This window comes from Lactuca sativa, chromosome 3 (genome assembly GCF_002870075.4).
Source record: "Lactuca sativa cultivar Salinas chromosome 3, Lsat_Salinas_v11, whole genome shotgun sequence".
Taxonomy (NCBI): Eukaryota; Viridiplantae; Streptophyta; class Magnoliopsida; order Asterales; family Asteraceae; genus Lactuca; species Lactuca sativa.
The window spans coordinates 207,715,991-207,728,242 of NC_056625.2; positions in this window are offsets into that span (position 1 = coordinate 207,715,991).

The following is a 12,252-nucleotide window of genomic DNA, read 5'->3' on the forward strand; positions in this document are numbered from 1 at the left end:
CCGAACAAAGAGAGGATACAAGACAAATGTTGCATAATAATAGAGATGAACCTACTGTACCCATTGTATAACCTGAGTGGAACATTGAATAGTTAGAGGATGGAAATTATAACCATATTGTGAGTCAAGTTGAATTGTAAGTGGTAAGGAGGAACAACGGGGATAGAGTGATTAACAGGGATAGGCGTATGTATGAGAAATTGTCGGGTGCCCAACCACCAAGTCTTTCTGGAAGCCCAAATCTAGTGGAGATTATGGACTAGATCTCCAAGATGGAAATGGTATTTGAAAGCTGCAACTACAGTAACAAGAATAAAACTGTCTTTGCAGTCAAACAACTAAAGACCAGAGTTTTAAGCTGGTGTAAGTTATTGGCAAATACAATGCCATGAGGAGAAGCCCAGATGATGTCTTGGGAAGAATTCACGGAGCAGTTGAAAATGCAGTACTGCTCGAAAGTAGATCTTATATAGCTAAACAACAAGTTTCGGAACCCAAAGAAAGGGAAGATGAGTGTTGATGACTATTCCACTGCATTCATCGAGAGAATGAAGTTATTCCCCTACTTCATGACCTATTGAACTCTCCAAGATAAAGAAGTTTGCTAACGGATTGCCATTGGATATTAGCCTAACAGCAAAATGGCAGCCACTTTGAAGACAACCGTTAGAGTAGCTAAGAATGTTGAGACCCGGTTAAGGGAGAAGGGTATGAAAAAGGATGAGGTAGGAGAGAAAAGGAAGTTTTGTGGATCCTCAAGGTCCAACAAGAAATGAAAATTCTCGAAGTTTGGTTCTAAGAAGTTTGGAGGAGGAAGTGGTCAAGAAAAATGGTATGAGAAGTGCAAAAAGAAGCACTTTGGAAAATGTGGCGAGTAGGCGACTTGTTTCAAGTGTGGGGAGACTGGGCATTACGCCAATGAGTGCACATCTAGCAAGAGGGTGTGTTACAGATGCAATGAAGAATGGCATATTTCTAAGGACTGCCCGAAGAAGAAGGAGGCGCCAATGCCTAATGTTCCGCTAAGGCCACAGGCAAGCACATTCCAGATGACCCTAGAAGCAACAAGGGATGAAGCAGATGTCGCTTCAGGTACCTTTCTTGTAATTGGATTTCCTGGAAATATATTGTTTGACTTGAGCAAATTACTCCTTTATATCGCATAAATTTGGTGTAATATTATCATTGCTTGTATTTAAACTTGATAATACTCTAGTTGTAGCAGTTGCCAGTGGAAAATTCATACCTGTTAACAATTGCATTAAAAACATCATCATCGGCTTGAATATAAATAAATTCCATGAGGAGTTGTTACCCATTGACTCGAACGGTTTCGACATTCTTCTTGGAATGGATTGGCTTAGTGAAAATGAGGACGAGATACTATGCAGGAAGAAGATGGTGAGAGTAAACACACCTAGAAAAAAGTCGTTTCTGGTGTATGATGATAAACATAGAGTAAATTCTAGAATCAGTTCCCAGATGAAATCCAGAAAATGTTTGTCAAAAGGATGCACGTCATACTTGGCATTTGTGATCGATGTAATGAAGGAAAAGAAAGAGATGAAAAGAATACCAGTGGTGTGTTACTATCCTGAAGTCTTTCCCAAAGATCTTCCTGGATTGCCCCATGACAGACAAGTAGAGTTTTGAATAGACTTCTTACCAGGATCGATGTCGATAGCTAAAGCACCATACCGATTAGCACTAAAAGAGATCAACGAGCTTATGATGCAAATTTAAGAGTAGTTGGACAACGTTTTCATTAGATCTGGCTCATCACCCTGGGGAGCTCCGGTGTTATTCGTAAAGAAGAAGGATGGGAGCATGATGATGTGTATAAACCATAGAGTGCCGAACAAGGCAACGACAAAGAACAAGTATCCATTTCCAAGGATTGACGACCTGTTCGATCAGCTGCAAGGTTCGAGCTTTTTCTCAAAGATCGATCTCAGGCCAGGATATCATCAGCTGAAGGTGAGAGAACAAGATTTTGAGAAGACCGCATTCAGAACGAGATACATACACTATGAATTCTTGGTTATGTCATTTGGACTAACCAATGCTCTAACAACATTTATGGATTTGACGAACAAGGTTTGTAAACCATTCCTCGATAAATTCGTGATAGTGTTCATAGAGGACATTCTGATTTACTCAAAAAGCTAGCACAAGCATGGCAAGCACTTGCGAGAAGTATTAGAAGTTTTAAAAAAGAAGAAGTTGTACGCAAAGTTCTCCAGATGTGATTTTTGGATTCGAGAAGTCGAATTCTTGGGTCATGTGGATAACCAAGAGAGAATAATGGTTGACCCAACAAAGATTGAAGTCGTGATGAAATGGGAATGACCAAAATGTCCCACTGAGATTTAAAGCTTTCTAGGTTTAGTTGGATATTACTGAAGGTTTATCTAAGGCTTTTCTTCTATAGGTGCTCCTTTAACAACTTTGAACCATAAAGGAGCTACATATACATGGAGTTAGAAACATGAAGAAGCATTTGAGAAATTAAAGTGGAAGTTGTGTGATGCACCGATTCTTTCTTTACCGGACTGAGTTGAAGACTTGGCAGTCTATAGCAATGCATCTGGAGTTGGGTTAGGTTGTGCTCTGACCCAGAGAAATAAAGTGATATCATATGCATCTTGAAAATTGAAAGAGCACGAAAAGAAATACCCCCATCTATAGTGATGCATCTGGAGTTAGGTTAGTTTGTGTTCTTACCCAGAGAAATAAAGTGACAGCATATGCATCTTCACAATTCAAAGAGCACGAAAAGAACTAACCCAATCATGATCTAGAGTTGACAGCAGTAGTATTTGCATTAAATATATAGAGGCATTATCTTTATGGCACAAAGTGCAAAATGTTCAGTGATCATAAAAGTCTCCAATATCTCTTTGATAAAAACGAATTGAATACGAGACAACGACACTGGCTAGAATTGCTCAAGGATTATGATTGTGAGATACTTTGCCACCTTGGTAAAGAAAATGTCATAGCTGATGCTTTAAGTCGAAAAGTAAACTTGGAAAGAAAAAGGCCAAGAGTGTTAAGAATAGAAGTTGTCTCGACAATTGTGGAAAGCATTAAGAAAGCTCAGGAAGAAGCTTTGGAGAAAAATGACCGAAAGGAAGAACGTTTAGGAAAAACGTTGGTATTCGATACAAATAATCAAGGATTAAAGGTATTCCAAGATAGGATTTGGGTGCCTAAGATGGGAGGAATAAAAGACCTTCTGATGGAAGAAGCTCACAAGACCATGTACTCGATTCATCCCGAAATAACTAAGATGTATAGGGATCTAAAACCTTACTACTGGTGGCCAAAGATGAAGCTCGATGTTGCAAAGTATGTGACAGGGTGTGTAACATGTGCAAGAGTTAAAGCACAACATCAGAAACTGTATGGGAGTTTAGAACCTTTACCTATACCTCTGGGTAAATGGGAAGAAATCACCATTGACTTTGTGACTAAATTGCCCAGGACGAAGAATGGTCACGACATGATTTTGGTAGTCGTGGATTCGTTCACAAAGAGTGCACACTTCATAGCAGCCAGTGAGAGATGGTCTATGGATAAGCTTGCGAATGCTTACCTGAAGGAGATAATAAGACTACACAATGTTCTATTAACAATTGTATATGATCATGACACTAGATTCACATCAAGATTTTGGAAAACTCTACAAGAGGAAATGGGTACAAACTTGTGTTTAAGGACAACCTACGATCTGCATACTGATGGTCAGAGTGAAAGAACAATTCAAACATTGGAAGATATATTAAGAGCATGTACCCTAGAATTTCAAGGAACTAGGTTGAGCATTTTCTCCTAGTAGTGTTTTCCTACAACAATAGTTACCATTCGAGAATTAAAATGGCACCTTATCAAACCTTGTATGGATAGAAGTGTCGTATGCCGTCTTGCTGTCTTGAGGCTAGAGAAAAGCAGGTTATGGATCCTTAAATAGTCCATAAACTGCTGAAAAAGCTAGAAGAGATTAGAGAAAGAATGTTAGCAGCTCAAGATCGCCAAAAGTGTTATGCTGACAAGAAGCGAAAACCAATTGCATTCAAAGTTGGAAATTCGGTATTGCTAAAAGTCTCACCATGGAAGGGACTTACAAGATTTGGAAAGTGAGGAAAGTTGAGTCCAAGATTTATTGGACGATTCAAGGTTATTCAGAGGATTGGGAACCAAGCTTACAAGCTGGAATTACGGGAAGAACTTGATGGTATTCATAACACTTTCCTTGTGTGTTATTTGAGGAAGTTTACAGGATAAGTTCCTGATAAAATTCCACTTTTGGAGTTCAGGATGGTTGATGATAAAAGGTTAATAGAAGAGCATGAAGCGATTGTTCACCGTAAGACAAATAAGTTGCAACGCAAGATGGTCGAACTAGTGCTTGTGTGATGGAAACATTCGAATGCGCCAAACCTCACCTGGGAGACAAAGAGTGACATGATGAGTTGCTGTTCAAATCTGTTTGCTGATGCACGATTCTGGGACAGAATCATCCTAAGGAGGAGAGAATTATAACGCCCGTGTTTCTGGCTAAGCATTAGTATAATGATTTAGTAGTTAGTGTCAACAATTGTAACCTATTTTGAAGTAATGAAGAAAACTTATTTGAGTATTAGGTGATTTATGTGCAATATACATCCTTAAAATGATATAATAAATATTAAAAAAATAAGCGTAAAAATGAAGATTTGACCCAATATCTTTAAAGAAAGTTGAAGTAGTCATCACAAAGATTGTGGGGACATAAGGAACGCTGAAATCTGACTAATAACGAAGAAGTTATGACCCGTCGAAGATTTACGACTAAACCGGCACAACGCCACGTATCCTAAAATGTGAATTTTTGATAAACTACATTTTAGCCTTAGTGATCTAAACGAAAGTCGTAGTATACGTTAAATTGAGAACATATATAAAAAGAACGCCAAATCTGACAGAGGTAGAGGAAGTTATGATTTTTCTAAGATTTAGCATGGCAGTACACAACCCGGAAATCAAATTTTAGATCGATCGACTATTATCCGACACAAACTAAACAAGAATTGAAGAACACGTTAATAGGAACTCAACGATATAAAGACAGTTGAAAACGGACGTCAGATGATCAAGTTATGAATTTTTAACGGACTTTAAATGTCTAAGCCTGTTAGAATATAACTTTAAAAATAAATTCAAAATTAACCGATAGAGTCTAAATGAAAGTTGTAGGTCTTGTCGATACCTACGCGTGTATATAAAGAATGTCAAAAATGTAGATCGTATGCAAAATTTATAGATTTTAGAAGATAATTAGTTTTTGGAGTAACTAGCGAGTGACACGTGGTGCAATCTGAGCCGAAAGCTCTTCAAAGTCGTTATAGTGATTGATCTACTTATGGGTTTGATGTCTAGGCTGTGATATAGTGAGTTGTTTAATGTGGGATTTCCGAATAGTATACTTCGTATACCAAATAGACCCTACCTTCGATATGATCCTACCTAGTTGTTCCTTACTTGCTAAATCATCAAAGTAGACTTTGTGTTAATGATAAATCTAGACTAATAATTAATCTGAATAAATATTAGACTAAAACTTAGTAATAATAACACTAGGTTTCGTCAATGGAAAAGACAATTGTTAGAACGAAAGCGCTTCCTGAATTTTGAGTCATCACTTTAACAAATGAGTGCATAGTTACTTTCATCTTACACATAGATATGAAATATTTAATATAAATTACATGCTATATGTGCCTATTATTTGTGTTCCTGATATCTATGCTAGATGAACGATTTATACATGTTTTACTCGATTTAAACTATATATGTATTTTACACCTATAAATTATGATGGCTAAACATAGGTAGATGATATAGATGATGAAAGATGAAATAAATGATGAGAGGCCTCGATGTTTAAGCTAATCCAGTCATCTAGCAGAGTATAGATGACGACCATGGACTATTCTAGACAGTCAAGTGGAATGCTGGTAGGCTCGCAACCTGTACGTGTTTTTGAACTACGTGTTCACCAGATGTACTCCATCCCCCTCATGGTTTCCTTACTGACTTATATTGCTGAGGAATCCCCAAAGTAGTGTTGCCTTCCCGATGATAATCCTTAGGCTAGGTCCCCTGTGTTAAATGCTTTAGGGACAGAAAGTGAGGATAACATGAACGTGTAATCGGGTTGAATGATTTGATGAAATTAAAGAACTTAATTATTGTGGGTTGAAAACCATATGTGCTAACCAAGTTCCCAATCTTAATCCACTTAGTTTCTTGTATTACAGGTAGTAGAAAAAGAGCACATGTGTGATGATCATATGAGAGATCTATGGATTATAGGTCGTTAGAGTAATAGATGTTTGTAAGGCCTATACTATTTCTGTTTATGCTTATGAATTGTATTAATGATTACATCCCAACATTTTTAATATAATGAAAATACATTTCTTAGGAAATGGTTTGATAATATGTTTATGATATTTTTGGGAACAATATTCTCAATATTATTCTTAAAAAGGATACTCCGATTTTAAATAAAGCATAAACAAATGGATATTTTCTGGCTGTGAAATTTGGAATGTTATATGATGGTCATGGGCTTAGAGACCCATCAGGTGCTAGTGGGGAGTCTTTATGTATGGGTAATGGCAAGAATGACAAGGAACCGTGATCTTCTCATTCCAACGGTTGGATGTTGTCACGACGTAACGCAAACCGTTTTAGATTGGGCTTATGTAGAATGTTGACTTATTGGAAAAGTCATGAATGCATAGGTATAGATTGTCTATCAAATCTATTCCTTTTCTTATTTTGCTTTCATTCTTGTTCTAGTTATTGTTTCTGCTGCAATCATTAAAACCCAAAAACAAATCATCCCCCCCACCCTATTTGCATAATAAGTGGTATCAAAGAACAGATTTTGAATTTCCTGACAAGTTTGTTTGATTTTATTTTCTTTCTAGATTTGACTGCGATTTTTGATAAAATCGCATCAAGGAGGTATGAACATCGCCAATCCAAATTGCGTGAATGCCTTACATGAAGGTTCGCAAGATGGAGAAAGGCGCCAACCCAGGTGTGGACAATTTAGGAATTATGATGAGTGAAAGGTACACGAATTCCCTGAATTCATTGGTAGGACCTATCCATAAGTATATTTGGATTGGGAGAGAAAGATTGAAAGAATCTTTGACTTTGAGGAGTGAGATGATGAGAAGTTTGTGGGAACAATAAATAGATCGACATATTCTAAAACACATAAGTGAATTATCGACAAGAATAATGAAGATCAATCGTTTGTCGAATGCTTAGATTCAAAAACTTTAGAAGAGTTCAATGTGAACTTTTCTGTGAAAAATTACGACAGCAACTAGGGTTTTACAAACGTTAACCCTGATAATGCATGCATGCACTTTATATATATGCTAGACTATTAAAGCAAAAATACAAGAATGGACCGTCCCATTCAACAATAAACCTATACTAGCACATAAATTTGACACAACACAATTAAGCCCAACAATCTCCCCCTTTGTGTCAAATTGTGAAGGAGATTCTTAATTGTTGTTATCTTTTCTGAACCTTGAAAAGTTTCAGCATTAATCCCAGAAGAGTGTTTTAGACAATGATGTACCACTTGATCATATTTAAAAAGAATTTCTGATCAGCAGCATCATTATCTTTACAAAATTCAGTTAACTTTATGATATAGTTCAGAGCAGATGTCGAGTGTAAGTTTTTGTCTAGCAAAAGGAACGTACACCTCTGAACTTTTTGATCAGTCTTTCTTTGGTACACCATGCTCCAATTTCCTTTTTGGATCTTGCCCAACTTCATCTTGTTGAAATCTTTCGATTCCTCTTCAGGTTTCTGAATTGGCTACTTTTTCAAAACAGATGCGATTTCCACATCCATCTTTGCGATCCCATGGATGTAACACACAACCATCCTCTTTAGATGAGCTAGGATTGGTTAGAACTTCTGTACATCTTTTGACAAAATCAGAAACAAACAGATCCAATCATGTGGATTCATATAAGGTAGATCAGCAAGAGTGAATTCAAATTCAATACGATTTGTACCTCCGAATCATTTGAATTTGATATTGATGAAGTTGTCAGCTGGAAAAAGGAGCATAAACCTTCACTGTGATGATCTTTTGTAAACTGCAAACTCGAAATTGAGGCTTTTTATACTTGAGATAGAAAGAGAAGAGCGTATGATTAACATGAGAATCAGAAAGTGGGGCTCTCTAAACCTTCTCAAAGCATTGAATAGAAATGCCCTACGAGTGATCAGGAAGTCGAGTTGAGATTCAGAAGTGTTGTCTAGTTCGAACGACACTGAAGGCTCCAAACAGTGAGTGCTAGGATCATCAACCACCTCTTTCTGAATCCTTTGAATAGACCATAGAGGAAAGAGGGTACTCTGAGTTGCAAGAGTGACCTTCCCAATCTCAGCTTCCTTCTCTTGATCTTCTAACTCTTTGTGAACTCTTAATAGATTATCAAGTTCATAATCACGTTTCTTTCTTATGATTTTTTCACTTTCGGATAATTTTTCCTCTTCGTCTTCAACATCAACTACATTCACTTTTCCTTTAGATCTAAAAGCTTCATTACCCTTCTAATCTTTAGTGTTCGGTTTCGGTTTTGGTTTTTGCTCAACTTCATCAATTGGTTTGAAAGGCTTTTGCTTGGGTTTTTTGTATTCGAGTTCTCCCCCTTGTTTCAAAAGAGCATCACTCTTCGAAACACCTTCAATCTTATTGAGCATTGAAAAGAGCGGTTTGAGTTTATCAGCAAGATGTTGTCGTACCGAGACACTGAGAAATGAATCATGTGTCTCTACCAATCGTTGTAGATTATGATTAACCTCCGAAACACAACTTTTTATAACAATATTCTTGGATTCCAAATCGTCAAAAATCTTATTTTTTGTAGTTTATGTTAACTAAAAAGATCTTAGCTTTTTCAGTCTTCTGAGCTAGTTTACCCATGATAGTGTTCTCGGTAGCAAGATCTTTTTGAAGTTGTTCAATCTTGGACACAACAGAGGCATATAGCATAGAATTGTCAATCAGGATTTCAGAACGGACACAAGAAAGAGCTTCCTTTTCAACTTGCAGAGTAGATCCTAGACATGTAAGAACCTTATTGACAATTTTGTATTTTCATCAGAAGACCTTTGAAAGTCAGCCATGAACTTTGTGACTTCATCATTTGGAAAGTGAGGAAAGTTGAGTCCAAGATTTATTCGACCATTCAAGGTTCTTCAGAGGATTGGGAACCAAGCTTACAAGCTGGAATTGCTGGAAGAACTTGATGGTATTCATAACACTTTCCTTGTGTGTTATTTGAGGAAGTTTACAGGATAAGTTCCTGATAAAATTCCACTTTTGGAGTTTAGGATGGATGAAGATAAAAGGTTAATAGAAGAGCCTGAAGCGATTGTTCACCGTAAGACAAATAAGTTGCAACGCAAGATGGTCGAATTAGTGCTTGTGTGATGGAAACATTCGAATGCGCCGAACCTCACCTGGGAGACAAAGAGTGACAAAACCATTCTCTTTCTTTCTTCAATCGTTCCGGAACCTCCCGCTATGTATAAAATAAATTTTTGAACCAAGACGTCCATTCTTACGTGAACCAGTTCAGCTTCAGTGAACAAGATCGACGACCCCTTCTTGTTCTCGCCGAACCTCACCTGGGAGACAAAGAGTGACATGATGAGTTGCTGTTCAAATCTGTTTGCTGATGCACGATTATGGGACGGAATCATCCTAAGGAGTAGAGAATTGTAACGCCCGCGTTTCTGGCTAAGCATTAGTATAATGATTTAGTAGTTAGTGTCAACAATTGTAACCTATTTTGAAGTAATGAAGAAAACTTATTTGAGTATTATGTGAATTATGTGCAATATACATCCTTAAAATGATATAATAAATAATAAAAAAAATAAGTGTAAAAATGAAGATTTGACCCAATATCTTTAAAGAAAGTTGAAGTAGTCGTCACAAAGATTGTGGGGACATAAGGAACGCTGAAATCTGACTTATAACGAAAAAGTTATGACCCGTCGAAGTTTTACGACTAAACCGGCACAACGCCACGTATCCTAAAATGTGAATTTTTGATAAACTACATTTTAGCCTTAGTGCTCTAAACGAAAGTCGTAGTATACGTAAATTGAGAACATACATAAAAAGAACGCCAAATCTGATATAGGTAGAGGAAGTTATTAATTTTCAAAGATTTAGCATAGCAGTACACAACCTGGAAATCAAATTTTAGATCGATTGATTATTATCCGACACAAACTAAACAAGAATTGAAGAACACGTTAATAGGAACTCAACGATATAAAGACAGTTGAAAACGGACGTCAGATGATAACGTTATGAATTTTTAACGGACTTTAAATGTCTAAGCCTATTAGAATATAACTTTAAAAATAAATTCAAAATTAACCGATAGAGTCTAAATAAAAGTTGTAGATCCCGTCGATACCTACGCGTGTATATAAAGAATGTCAAAAATGTAGATCGTATGCAAAATTTATAGATTTTAGAAGATAATTAGTTTTTGGACTAACCAGCGAGTGACACGTGGTGCAATCTGAGCCGAAAGCTCTTCAAAGTCGTTATAGTGATTGATATACTTATGGGTTTGATGTCTAGGCTGTGATTTAGTGAGGTGTTTAAAGTGGGATTTCCGAATAGTATACTTTGTATACCAAATAGACCCTACCTTCGATATGATCCTAAATAGTTGTTCCTTACTTGCTAAATCATGAAAGTAGACTTTTTGTTAATGATAAATCTAGACTAATAATTAATCTGAATAAATATTAGACTAAAACTTAGTAATAATAACACTAGGTTTCGTCAATGGAAAAGACAATTGTTAGAACGAAAGCGCTTCCCAAATTTTGAGTCATCACTTTAACAAATGAGTGCATAATTACTTTCATCTTATACATAGATATGAAATATTTAATATAAATTACATGCTATATGTGCCTATTATTTGTGTTCCTGATATCTATGCTAGATGAACGATTTATACATGTTTTACTCGATTTACATTATATATGTATTTTACACCTATAAATTATGATGAGTAAACATACGTAGATGATATAGATGATGAAAGATGAAATAAATGATGAGAGGCCTCGATGTTTAAGCTAATCCAGTCATCTAGCAGAGTATAGATGACGACCATGGACTATTCTAGACAGTCAAGTGGAATGCTGGTAGGCTCGCAACCTGTACGTGTTTTTGAACTACGTGTTCACCAGATGTACTCCATCCCCCTCATGGTTTCCTTACTGACATATATTGCTGAGGAATCCCTAAAGTAGTGTTGCCTTCCCGATGATAATCCTTAGGCTAGGTCGCTTGTGTTAGATGCTTTAGGGACAGAAAGTGAGGATAACATGAACGTGTAATCGGGTTGAATAATTTGATGAAATTAAAGAACTTAATTATTGTGGGTTGAAAACGATATGTGCTAACCAAGTTCCCAAGCTTAATCCACTCAGTTTCTTGTATTACAGGTAGTGGAAAAAGAGCACATGTGTGATGATCATATGAGAGATCTATGGATTATAGGTCGTTAGAGTAATAGATGTTTGTATGGCCTATACTATTTCTGTTTATGCTTATGAACTGTATTAATGATTACATCCCAATGTTTTTAATATAATGAAAATACATTTCTTAGGAAATGGTTTGATAATATGCTTATGATATTTTTGGGAACAGACACAAGAAAGAGTGTTCTCGGTAGCAAGATCTTTTTGAAGTTGTTCAATCTTGGACACAAGAGAGGCATATAGCATAGAATTGTCAATCAGGATTTCAGAACGGACACAAGAAAGAGCTTCCTTTTCAACTTGCAGAGTAGATCCTAGACATGTAAGAACCTTATTGACAATTTTGTATTTACATCAGAAGACCTTTGAAAGTCAGCCATGAACTTTGTGACTTCATCATATAGTTTTTCGACTTTTTGGTCGTTTCAGCAATGGTTTTCTCAGAAACTTGGATTTCCTTGGTCGAATCTTCAAGGAATTTCGCATGATCCTTAGTGAGCATATCAATCATTGTCCAATGGGACTTCAGCATGAACTCATATTTGGATGAAGTTATAGATGACTACAAAATTGAATCCAACTTGGCACTCAGTTGTTTAAACTGCCCTTAAGTCATCGGGGATTTGTCATCATCAC